The sequence below is a fragment of the Geotrypetes seraphini genome, chromosome 3 (genome assembly GCF_902459505.1).
Source record: "Geotrypetes seraphini chromosome 3, aGeoSer1.1, whole genome shotgun sequence".
NCBI lineage: Eukaryota > Metazoa > Chordata > Amphibia > Gymnophiona > Dermophiidae > Geotrypetes > Geotrypetes seraphini.
In genome coordinates, this window is record NC_047086.1 from 392,581,832 (window position 1) to 392,594,594 (window position 12,763).

The 12,763-nt window shown below is 41.5% G+C and overlaps 1 protein-coding gene across 2 annotated transcripts in view; it reads right to left on the reverse strand.

Annotated features, from left to right (window-relative positions):
* The window catches only part of BICRAL (BRD4 interacting chromatin remodeling complex associated protein like), a 127,474-nt gene extending 114,966 nt beyond the window's left edge, over positions 1-12,508 (reverse strand). For both annotated transcript variants that reach the window (XM_033938276.1, XM_033938273.1), the window contains exon 1: positions 12,312-12,508. The gene's annotated coding sequence lies outside the window, so the exon portion shown is untranslated. The remainder of the gene's footprint in view (positions 1-12,311) is intronic.
* Between the last annotated feature and the right edge of the window lie 255 nt (positions 12,509-12,763).

The window sequence follows — 12,763 nt, forward strand, 5'->3', positions numbered from 1 at the left end:
AAAAAAATGGGCAGCTAAAACCGAGTCAACATGGCTTCTGTAAGGGTAGGTCATGCCTCACAAACTTATTGTACTTCTTTGAGGGAGTGAACAGCCAGGTGGATAAAGGGGAATCTATAGACATCATTTACCTTGACTTCCAAAAAGCCTTCGACAAGGTGCCATACGAGAGACTGCTTAAAAAGATATGGAACCACGGGGTACAAGGGGAGGTCCACCGATGGATCAAAAACTGGCTGGCAAACAGGAAGCAGAGGGTTGGCGTAAAGGGACACTACTCAGACTGGAAAGGGGTCACGAGCGGAGTTCCGCAAGGGTCGGTGCTGGGACCGCTCTTGTTCAATATCTACATAAATGATCTAGAGGCGGGAACTAAGTGTGAAGTCATTAAATTTGCAGATGACACCAAACTATACAGCAGGGCTCAAACCAAGGAGGACTGCGAGGATCTCCAAAAGGATCTAACGCAGCTGGAAAAATGGGCCGAAAAGTGGCAGATGAGCTTCAACGTGGGGAAATGCAAGGTCATGCACGTGGGGAAAAAGAACCCGATGTTCACATACAAAATGGGGGGAATACCACTAGGGGTTAGTAACCTGGAGAGAGACCTGGGAGTGATGGTAGACGCAACACTGAAGGCATCGGCGCAATGCGCCACAGCCTCTAGGAAAGCAAACAGAATGCTGGGTATCATTAAGAAGGGTATTACGACCAGGACGAAGGAAGTCATCATGCCGCTGTATCGTGCAATGGTACGGCCGCATCTGGAGTACTGTGTCCAGTACTGGTCGCCGTACCTCAAGAAAGACATGGCGGTACTTGAGGGAGTACAAAGAAGAGCAACCAAACTGATAAAGGGAATGGAAAATCTCCCATATACCGACAGATTGAAGCAGTTGGGACTTTTCTCCCTGGAGAAGCGAAGACTTAGAGGAGACATGATAGAAACCTTCAAGATCCTGAAGGGCATAGAAAAAATAGACAGGGGCAGATTTTTCAAATTAAGGGGCGACACAAGTACAAGGGGGCACTCGGAGAAATTGAAAGGGGACAGGTTTAGAACAAACGCTAGGAAGTTCTTTTTCACTCAGAGGGTGGTGGATACATGGAACGCGCTTCCAGAGGCTGTTGTAGACAAGAAAACATTAAATGGTTTCAAAGAAGGTTTGGATAGATTCCTAGAAGAAAAAGGGATTGGGGGGTATAGATAGGTATAGACCATTGCTCAGGCAATGGGCCTGATGGGCCGCCGCGGGTGCGGACCGCTGAGCAGGATGGACCTATGGTCTGCCTCAGCGGAGGCAACTTCTTATGTTCTTATATATAGCGCTCACTAGCTGAAAATCTGCCGCCTGCTTAAAAGGAGGTGGTAGCGGCTAGCGCGCACTATTCCGCTCAATAAGGCCCTAGCGCACCTTCGTAAAAGGAGCCCATAGTTTATCATTCGATGTGAGAAAGGTAGTGGTTGAGAAACCAACAGTTTACTAAATTGGTAGCGATTCAAACAGTGACTTTGATATTGACGCTCTCTTCTTCCAAATTTGCTTTTCTGAAGATGGCTTCGCCGTAAAGGTTGAACAGGTAAGGTGGCCAGATGCATCCTTGACGCGATGTTTTATTGGAAATCAATCAGTGTTGCTATATTCAGTTCTCACTAGTGCTATCTGATTCTCGATTTGAATCGATTCATCAATTTAGTTTTGCTAAAGCGATTCAAATCAATTTGTTTTATTTTTTTTTAACTGAACTTACCGATTCAAGCCAAGCACAACTCTCCTACTTTATGCCGCTGCGGCTGTTTTTCCAAAGCAGCAGCAGCATTGGTGGCAAAATGAACAGACGGGCTGTGCAGTGGCATAGCAAAGGAGGTTGGCGCCTGGCATCACCATGCCGCGCCCCCGTGTACCTCTTGAAATGTTCACCAGCGTAAGCAGCATGAAGACGGTGCCCAGGGCTGTTTGGCCCCTCCCCTTACTATGCCACTGGGGCTGTGGGACCTTCCCATATGTACCCGCGGCTGCTACTGCTGCTTCAGGAAAGCAGCAGTAAGGGTGCTAGGGGGCAGTTGCTGGTAGAAATGGGGTGGAAGAGAAAGAGGGGAAAATACTGGTGGATATGGGATGGGTGGGTGGGAAAGGGGGCAAATGATGGTGGTCGATGGGTGGGGGAGAGAGAGAGAGAGGGGGTAGACACTGATGGAAGTGGGGTGGGAAGAGAGGGGGCAGAAGCTGGTGGAAATGGTTTGGGGTGGGGGAAAGAGCAAGGGCAGATTCTGTATAGAAGTGGAAAGATGCTAGATGGAAGGTGAAGGGGAATAAGCTTTATAGGAGGGAGACACAAGCTTGGATAGAAGAGGGGGAAAATAGGATGGATATGATGAAAGTGGGAAGTAAAGGTGGAGCAAGGGGGTAGAATATATGGAAGGGAGAAGAGACGGAGGAGTGAGATACTGGTGGAAGTGGAAATTCAGGGTGGAGACACTGGTTGGAAAGGGGGAGTGAAGAGGCAAACACTGTATAGAAAGAGGCAGATGTTGGATGGAAGGGGGAAAGAAATGAGCAGATATTGGGGGGAGACACAGGAAGGAGGGAGATCATGATGGAAGTGGAAAGAAAGGGCAGATACTGTATAGGGGCAAATACTGTATAGAAAGGGGAGAGAAAGAGCGCAGAGTTATTGAAAGACAGGAAATAAGGAGAAGTAAAATGAGAGCCAGGGTGAGGGAAAGAGATGAAAAGCTGCCAGTAGACTATAAAAAAGAGAGAATTTGAAGTCTAGATAGTAAGAACGAATTAAATCTGGACATAGAGGTAGAAAAATAAATTGAAGAAAGCTGAAAGGAAAAGGAGAGAAAAATTCTGGCAAGAAATTTAAGACAGAGGAAATCAGAAACCAGAGAAATAAATGGCCAGAAAACAAAGGTAGAAAAAATAATTTTATTTTTAATTCAGGATAAAATAGTATGGTACCCGTGTTTATAAAGGTTAATAAATATAAATAGAAAATAGAATTAAGATGATATCTTCTCATTGGACCAATTTGAATACATTTTTGACCAACTGTTAGAGACTAGAACCTTTTTTCTCAAGTCAGGACATTGTACTGTCTTCACCTGGGGAAGGAGGTGTTGGCCTGAAAGCTAAACTGTTTTAAGTTCTTCCAAAAAAATTGCTTATTTTTCATTTTTTTATTTCTATTTGTAATATACAGTCCGTATAATACCATCAGGGTAATGGAGAATTTTTGCTCACATCAACTCAGTCCTTTGCTCATGGAAAAAAAGGTCACAGAAAACGAATCGAATTGTATCAAATTGAAAAAAACATTTCAACTGGCAAAATAGAATTAAATTTTTTTTTCCCCTAAATTGGATAGCACTAGTTCTCACTGCATCTTCTTGATTTTCGTGGATGTTTTTGTGGGGTCACACTTTCCAATATCAATGTAGTAGTTAGCATGGCTTATAGGACTCGCTACACTATATACTCGAATATAAACTGAGATTTTTGGGCCCAAAAATGGGGTTTTTGGTTTTTATTTGAGCCTCCTTTGGATGATGGTACTTTTTTACCTCCCCTCCCCACCCAATGACTGACAATTCTATTTTCTACCCCTCCAGATGGCCGGCACTGCTATCCTCCACCCCCTTCCCATGACCATACTGCTATCTCTCCCCACCCCTTCCAATGACCACTGCTATCCCCCCCATGACCGTCATTCCTATCCACCTATTCTCCTTGTTCCCGGCGCTCCTATCCTCCATTACCCGCTCCCCCTGCCCCAGACTGACATCTCACTTAACAGTCCCAATGCTCCGAAAACCGACATCGACACCCTGTGTTAGGTTGAAGAGACTTGAACATCTGCACATGCTCAAGGCCTGCTGGCTTCCGCCCTCTTCGGGATTCTCAAGAGTCCAGCAAGCCTTGAGCAAGACACTTAAAGCCCTTCACTAGCCCAGCACAGTCAGCGTCAGCTTCCGGAGCATTGGGACTGTTAAGTGTGATGGCGGTCTGGGGGAGGAGCAGGTAGTAGATGATAAGAGTACCTAAGACGGTGGCCTCCTCTGTACTTTTCTTTTGCCGCAGTCCACCCCCTCCCCCCCCCCCGAAACAACTTCCTGTTTCCACTTGGATGGACTGCAGCAAAAGAATGGTGCAGGGGAGGCCACAGGCAGCAAGAGAAAGATGGTGGCACATGGACGGCTTAAAGGGGAAGAGATGCTGCACATGGACGGAGGGAAGGGGAAGAGATGGTGCACATAGACGGAGGGAAGTGGAGGAGTGAAGAGATGGGGCACATGGACGGAGGGGAATAGGAAGAGATGGGGCACTGGACAGAGGGGAGGAATAGAGGGAAGAAGAATTGGAAAGATAGATTTGAGATGGAGGCAGAAAAATGGAAGAAAACTGAATATGAACATCAAAGCCAAAGAAGGATATAGTGCAAAAAGTGGAGAGGAAAGAAACAGCAAATGCATAAGGAGGCCTTGGAACCAGAGTTAAGAGCACAAATGGAACAAGATGGCCAGAAAAATAAAATTGCCAGATAACAAAGGTAGGAAAATGTTTTTTATTTTCATTTTAGTGATTGAAATATGTCAACTTTGACCATCTATATCTGATGTTTTTATGCTGGACTGTTCTGGAAGAAATGCATTTCTTTCTATTTCTCTTGTGGTGTACTGTGTAGAGTCTGGCATATTAGGGTTTCGTTTGTGTACGATAGTTCTTTTAGTTTGTGGGTTTGTATTTGAAAAGGGTTGGGGGGGGGTTCTATTTTCTGCATGTGTGACTGAGGCCAGGTGTTCTGGTTGGGATGGCAAATGAATTACATACCCAAATTTCTAACCTCGGTTTATAGTTGAGTCAGCCTTTTTTCCTCCTTTTGGGGGGGAATAGGTTACTTCAGTTTATATTTGGATTGGTTCATTTGGAAAACAACTCCAGATACAATAACTTAAGATTAATTAACTTTCCTAGGCTACCATTGATACCACCTAGAGAAATGTTTAAAAGATATTTTCTTGAAGTTTTGGGGGCCTCAGAAGATTCATTACCTCCTTTATCATGAGTCTATTACCTACCTAATAAGATTAAATTGCTAAAAAAGTCGTCGGACCAAGGATTATTGGATGTATCGGAGTTATTGGAAAAATCTGATAAAGAGGCTGTAGAACCAAGTACTTTGATTGTAACAGTAGTTCTCTCTATTGATAAAGTTTGGTTGTTAAAACTATTCTTTAAAAATAGACAGAAAGAATTTATGGGTTGTAAAGTGCAGATATTTCCTGATTTATCACGAGAGACCCAAAAGCGTCGCCGTGAATTTCTTATGTTGAAGCCAGGTGTTACATCTTTAGGTGCTACTTTCTATTTATGACATCCTTGTAAGTGTATAGTGCATCACCGATCAGTTAAATATGTTTTCTTTGAGCCTAATCAGTTGACTTCTTTTTTAGCGCTCTCCCGATTGGAGGCAGAAAAATCATAAGCTCTAAGATTATTGATTAATCCCAGCAATCAGCCCTCTAGCTAACTTTATATGAAAGAGTGTACATTTGTTCAATTCTTTTTCTTTTGTTTTCGCTAAGAAATCTTGGATCTAAATTTGAGGACTTGAGCATTTTAGTTTATACATGATTTAAATGTTATTGGAATATTTCTTGCTCTATGTGGACTTGCTAATTTGCTTTCTGTACAAGATAATTCTTGATTATATGATTTAAAAATCAATAAATATATTTAAACATATTTGGATTGGTTTATATTCAAATATATACAGTACTCCTCTCTATGGTCCACTAGCCCATCCACCAAGCTACTTAAGACACGTGTGTGGAGGTCAACTAGGCTTTCCTATATCAGGTGCTGCTGTTCTGGAGACAGGTATGTACTTTTGCATTCTGATCTTTGTGGGGTGTGAGGGGATCAGTGAGCTAAGGGGAAGTGGGGGAGGTCTTTATTGTATCTCTTCAGTGGTTATGTGGTCACTTTGGATACCATTTTAACACTTATGCCCTTTTAAAACAGGTCTAATTCAAAACGTTTACGTTCTATTCAGGAAGTCTGCCACAACATTTGATTATCCCTTCAGGTCATCCAATTCTTCTCCTGCCCAGAACACTCCACCCAACACTGAGCTCTAAGTCCTACTGGACGTTCAGAATGTTGGTTTCAAAAATTGGCACTCGTACCTCCTGTTGATTAGAACATCCAAGTGCCAACTTAGGTGGGTTTTTAGACATCAATTTTTTTTAATACATAGTAACTTAGTAGATGACAGCAGATAAAGACCCGAATGGTCCATCCAGTCTGCCCAACCTGATTCAATTTAAATTTTTTAATTTTTTCTTCTTAGCTATTTCTGGGCAAGAATCCAAAGCTTTACCCGGTACTGTGCTTGGGTTCCAACTGCCGAAATCTCTGTTAAGACTTACTCCAGCCCATCTACACCCTCCCCAGCCCATCCTCCACCAAACGGCCATATACAGACACAGACCGTGCAAGTCTGCCCAGTATTGGCCTTAGTTCAATATTTAATATTATTTTCTGATTCTAGATCCTGTGTTCATCCCACGCTTCTTTGAACTCAGTCACAGTTTTACTCTCCACCACCTCACTCGGAAGCACATTCCAAGCATCCACTACCCTCTCCATAAAGTAGAATTTCCTAACATTGCCCCTGAATCTACCACCTCTCAACCTCAAATTATGTCCTCTGGTTTTACCATTTTTCTTTCTCTGGAAAAGATTTTGTTCTACATTAATACTCTTCAAGTATTTGAACGTCTGAATCATATCTCCCTGTCTCTCCTTTCCTCTAGGGTATACATATTCAGGGCTTCCAGTCTCTCCTCATACGTCTTCTGGCGCAAGCCTCCTATCATTTTTGTCACCCTCCTCTGGACCACCTCAAGTCTTCTTACGTTCTTCGCCAGATACGATCTCCAAAACTGAACACAATACTCCAAGTATGGTCAGGTCTTTCCGATTGACTATTCCATAAAAATTTTGGGAGCGACATTGGATCGATCCCTGACTTTAGATGAACATACGGATGCATTGGGTAGAAAATGCTTTTCGGTATTATGGAAACTTAGATCCATCCAAAAATATTTTGATGCTGTATCATTCCATTTATTGGTTCAATCTTCCATTCTAAGCATGCTTGATTACTGTAACATCATTTACTTGGGAACTTCTAAGAAAACCCTTCAACGACTTTGAGTTATTCAAAACTTGGCTGTTAGATTCATCTTTGGTTTTAAAAAATGGGAACATATAAGTCCCTACTATCAAAAATTACACTGGTTGCCCCTGGAAGCAAGAGTCCTGTTCAAATTCTCTTGTCTTTGTTTTAAATCAATATTTGGGTTGGCCCCTACGTATTTGGTCTCTCATTTTAAACTGAACTGTTCTAACAGGCCTACTCGTAGAATTCATATGTTCACTTGTCCTACAATAAAGACCTGTCAATATAAAAGATTCTTGGATAGAACTTTCGCTTTCCAGGCAGGTAAATTAAATGAATAGTTGGGAAATAATATCATTTTGCATTTCTCATCCCACTTTAGTTTTAGAAAAATAGTAAAAACAAAATTATTTAATCGATTTGTAAGTTAAGGATTTACTGCTTTACTTTTACACTGTATGTACTGATGATTTTATATTGTGTTTTATTCCCCGATTGTCCAGCACTTTTTGTTGTAAACCGCCTTGAACTATTATGGCTTTGGCAATATGTAAGAATAAATTATTATTATTATTATCTGGATGTATTATGAGCACCATAGTCATTGAGGGAAAGTAGTATAGCTATCACTGCCTCATGCTAACTCACCCCTTCCCATGACCTTACTCAGTATAAAAAGCCACAGCTTTATTAATTTAACATAGGGAAGAATAATCCTCCTCCCAACATACACCTACCTGAGCCATACATGCTGAGTTGTCATATTACTAGCTCAACCAAACTATCTAGTGTACCAACTCACCCCTGTTAAATATGATACAGAAGTCCTAACACTCACTTGCCACCAATTTCATTAGCAGGACAGTAGTTGTGAAGGATGGCATGGTGACAGCAGGGGAAGCTATTCCAACATTACAAGCAACCATACCAAGAACATGAACACAATTCAACAGTTCATATAATATGACAGGGAAGGATAGTTTTTTGGCTTAGGCTGACATCTGAATTGGCAATCCACCCATTTTCTCTTAAATCTTAGCTCCTCCGCTGCGGTTCATGCCAACTCAATACCAAGGATGCATTGCCCTCTCTTAAAATTACATTGTAGGTCCTATCTTTTCTACCTTCTAAACTTAAAACACCATAGGAGCCAAGTTTTCCCAATTGATTGATGGTGCTAAACTCAAAATAAATTGCCTCACATTGAACATAGTGAATGACTTTGCACAATATTGGGAATGCTCAAGCACCCACAAAACTGTTCCTAAGTGCAACACATTTCTCTTATTACCCCTTCTCCTATCTGTCCCTTTTTCCTCACCAGTATAACCCCTACTTCCCAGTTACTTTCAGCAGCTGAGAATCAGGCCCCACCTTTTTCCTAAGAAAGGCTAAGTCAATCCACTAAAGTACAAGTGCTTTATGTTCCTGCAAGGCCTCTTCCTCACTATAGTTACTCTTAAGTATTCCTGAAGGGATCCATTACAAAGTAACCCAGAATGAACTGTTGCATAAGCAGGGCTCAAAATGGGAGAGGTATTCAGTAGTTGTAGAACCACTAGGGATAAACAGATGTTCCCATTCATTTTCAGATTTTTGAGTTTTCACCATTTTTGTTCTTTTTCAGTTCATTTCACTCATTAATTTTAGTAAAAACCCTCTAATGTACATAAATTGACTTTACTACATAAAATTAGATCAATTTTGCATGCACTAATTGTTTTAAGATGTATTAACAATACAAATATGAGCTAAGGAATCTAATACTAGTAAAATGGGATGAAAAATTAGTGATCTGAATGGGGAGGTGAATGAACAACCAGGATAGGATCAAAGGAGTGAGGTGTTTTGGGTTGTTGTTTTTTATTGTATGCTTATTTTTTATATTTGTAACTCACTTCAAATTTGTTTGGTGAAGCATGAAATCAAGCAAACTAAAAGTTCATCTCATAACAATGAAATGGCTATGTACTTCTAAGAACACAAGGATAAGAGAGGGTAAAGGAAGAATGATGAAGAAGTAGATTCAACCGTATGTGAAGGCATTGAATTCTGCTATTTGTCTGTCTGTCTGTCTCATCTATGTTGTTATTTGGTATTAAGAAAAAGGCAAAACACAGTGCAGAAAAAGAATGAGATTAAAGCGTGTAAGGGAGAAAATGTGTAAAAGACTAGGGCTGAAGGGCACAAAAGAGGAAGGGGCCAAGAACAACAAAACGCACACACCGCCTTTCACTCATCAGCCATTACTAGATCTTAACATTTCCATATAATCAGTACTGAACCTTTATTCCTTATGATGATCTTTCAGCTTTTTTCCCCTCTGTCCAGCTCCTTATCTTTGAACTATCCTTCTTCTCTGGTTCTTTTGTTTTCTAAACCCTTTTAACTATTGTGGTGGTTTTTTAACTTATTAGTGGGTTTAATCAATTTGCATACTCACGTAGAGGATCCTATATATGAATTTACATTTACACGTCTCTGTTCACGTGAATTAATTGCTCATTAAAGGCAATATGTAAGTGAAACAAATATCAAAAGGTTAACTAGCCTTTACTCTAAAGGAGCAATCCAGAAAACATGAACACAAGAACTTAAGGAAGCTCAGACATTAGAAAGAGGGTTAAATAAGATTGACGAATATGTTTATTAAGTCTTAAAACTAGATAAATGTATAGGTAAAAGCAGCCTAATCAGACGAATATAGCAAATAAGTAAACCCCAAATTTTTTCCAACGTAAGATTAGTACAATTTTACTTTGACAAAGGCTGTTTTTTTAAACATTTTTATAATGAAGAAATGAACATATGGCAGATGAATTAGATTTATTGCTACGATCAATAGATGACTACTTTTACATTGATTCTAGTGTCAAAACAATCACGAATACTGAAACTGTCTCTTTAGGGTACGTAGACTTTTATTACATGTAACATACAAACTGGGGTAACCCTCCCCCCTAAAAAAAACTAGTTTTTCCCCTTAACCGCTTTACTAAACATAAAAGACGGGAAGTAAAGTAAGTAACAGCACTTAATTCAAGCTTTACCGACAGGATCTCTGTTTAGCTGAAGGCCATTACATCAAATATATATAATATAAATATCATGCACGGATGAAAATAACGAGATTTCCGATTAAACAATATTTAATACTGTATTTCACTAAAAATTAAAAAAAACCACAATTGTTAACAAAGTTGTTGCCGGAATTTCCCTCATTCTATTGTTTGTTTTTACATTTACCATGGTGATTGGTCCCTTTAACGAAAATCATAATAATATAACAGTAGTTTAAAATAAAAATTAAAAAAAAAAAAAAAACCCATCGTGTGGAAACTCGGATACGCCCAGTCAGTAATTCTGCCAAAATGGCGGCCAAAGCGAGTTAAAAGTGTGTCATGGACGGTGGCAGAGCGCCAGAAGCCAGCGCCATCTTATCGCACCGCCCGAGGGGCTTCCAAAGCAAAACAAGAAAAGCAGATCGGGGGGATAACCCCCCCCCCCATTCCATTTCAGACTAGTTTTTTCTCTAGTGAAAACCAGTCGTACATATACACCGATGTTCTCGCTCCAACAGGAACGCGCAGGGCCACAACTTAAAAAAAAAGCAAACAACCCCAAAATAACCCTCAAAAGTGAAGAGGCACCGGCGGCCTGCCGGGCGCTCCTTTCCACGTCGTTCGTTCACTAGGGGCCCGACGACCCGGTCCCTTCAGCACGTTCCGAAAAGAAACCAGAGCCCCCCCCCTCCCCTTCCGATGCCTCCTTCGCGAAGGCCCGAGCGTCGCCCGATACGTTTTTAGGGCCGAAACCGCGCGCTCGAGAGAACGAAGGCGCCGCGAAGTCCGTTCGACGCTGGATCTTGACATCTGGTACCGACCACCCTGCTGGTTGCTTTTTCGTCTTCGGACCCCCCCCCCCTCCCTCCCTCCGAATAACTTAATCGTTCGGAAACCTAAAAGCAGAAGGCCATCGCAAAACCATCTTCGCGAGAGAGGAAGGGTGGGGGGAGGTAGAGAAAACAACAACCCTCCACTCCATCTTCTCACTTCCGAAGGGTTAAGCGACTGTCTGTTTCCCCCCGACCCCGAAATCAACAAACACGAAGCCTTCCGGGTATAGGCGGTGGGGAAGTAAAGGAGAGAGAGGGAGAGAAATCCCCACCCCCCCAAAAAAAAAAAAAAACAAAAAAAAAATAACAAAACAAGAAGAACACCGGCGCTGAGAATTAGTCTCTAGTACAGACAAGATCAGAAAGACGGCGGTAATGATGTCCTTTTCCTCAGATCAGTTACAATCCCAGAGATTTTTTTTTAAAAGCCAACAACAGGAAGAGCAGACGAGGGGGTGAAAACTGAAGCTGCGACACGCTGAGAGTGAAAAAAAATAACGCTTCGGGAGGGGGGGGGTACAAAAAAAAAGCCAAAATATTCGCACCGGATCGAAGAGCTCAGAAAAAAAAAAAAAGCGAGAAACGCGAAGAGGGAGGAGAATAGAAAAGATTATTTTTTCTTCCCCCCCCCCCTTCCTTCCTTCCTCCCTTTCTTTCTCCTCTACTCCCTTCTCTGGTGGTGATCGAGGGGGCGGAAAATAAAAACTAATTTTAAACTGCCTCAATCAATGAGTCATTGAAAGATTTTTTTTTTTACCCCCCCCCCCTCTCTTTGAATTTGCATCAGCACAAAACGACCTCTCTGTCTGCGCTACCCTAACCTGAAACCCAATCTCTCTTCTATTTTTAAAAAAAAGTAAACTTTTTTTTCCCCCTAAGCGCCTAAAATAGTCAAAGCGTAATAGCAAGAAGGACTGAAAGAAATAAATATTTTATTTCTTTTTAACGTGCGTTGCAGCATCTGCCAAAAAGGAGAGAGAAGAAAAAAAAAAAAAAAAAAAAAGCAAAAGGAGAAGCCGAGCCAATAGCTCGCTGGGCTGAAACCTAATATCCTGGTTTTGGCAAGTCCTTTTAATTTGCTCCTCTTTCTTTTCTGTCTGTCTGGAGATAGATTTCCCCCTCTCTTTTCCCTCCCCGAAGGAAGGGAGGAAGGAGGTTGTGTGGTTTTTTTTTCCTTGAAATTTTTATCACAAAATTATAATACACTCAAAGGGAAACTCACCGTCATGAAAAAGCAGTGCCTTGTCAACGGGGTTTCTTCGCCATCGCATCAGGGGCTGCTAGTGTGGAGAGAGCAACGAGAGGCTCAGCCACAAGGAGAAAACGGTGGAAGGGGAAAAATAGTTTGAAAGCTGCGCTCAGATCTTTTGCTCCGCTGCTACATTAGACCAGAGAAATATATTCCCCCCCTTCAAAAGAAATATATGCTTAGCCTTTTCTAAAAACTAACTTTTTATACATATTCCAAGAATATTTAATTGCATTTCCTGTCCTATATTTTTTTTTTCAACTTGGGGGGGGGGGGAGGGAGGAAAAAAAAAACTTTTCGAAGTTTGGGTTTGAGTATGAATGGAAAAAGTTTGAAATATCTGTTCTTATTTTGTTGATTTGAGGGTGGGATGCTCCCCTAAAACCAATTCAGGCCCGCTTTTCACCCATACACGTGCCACCATG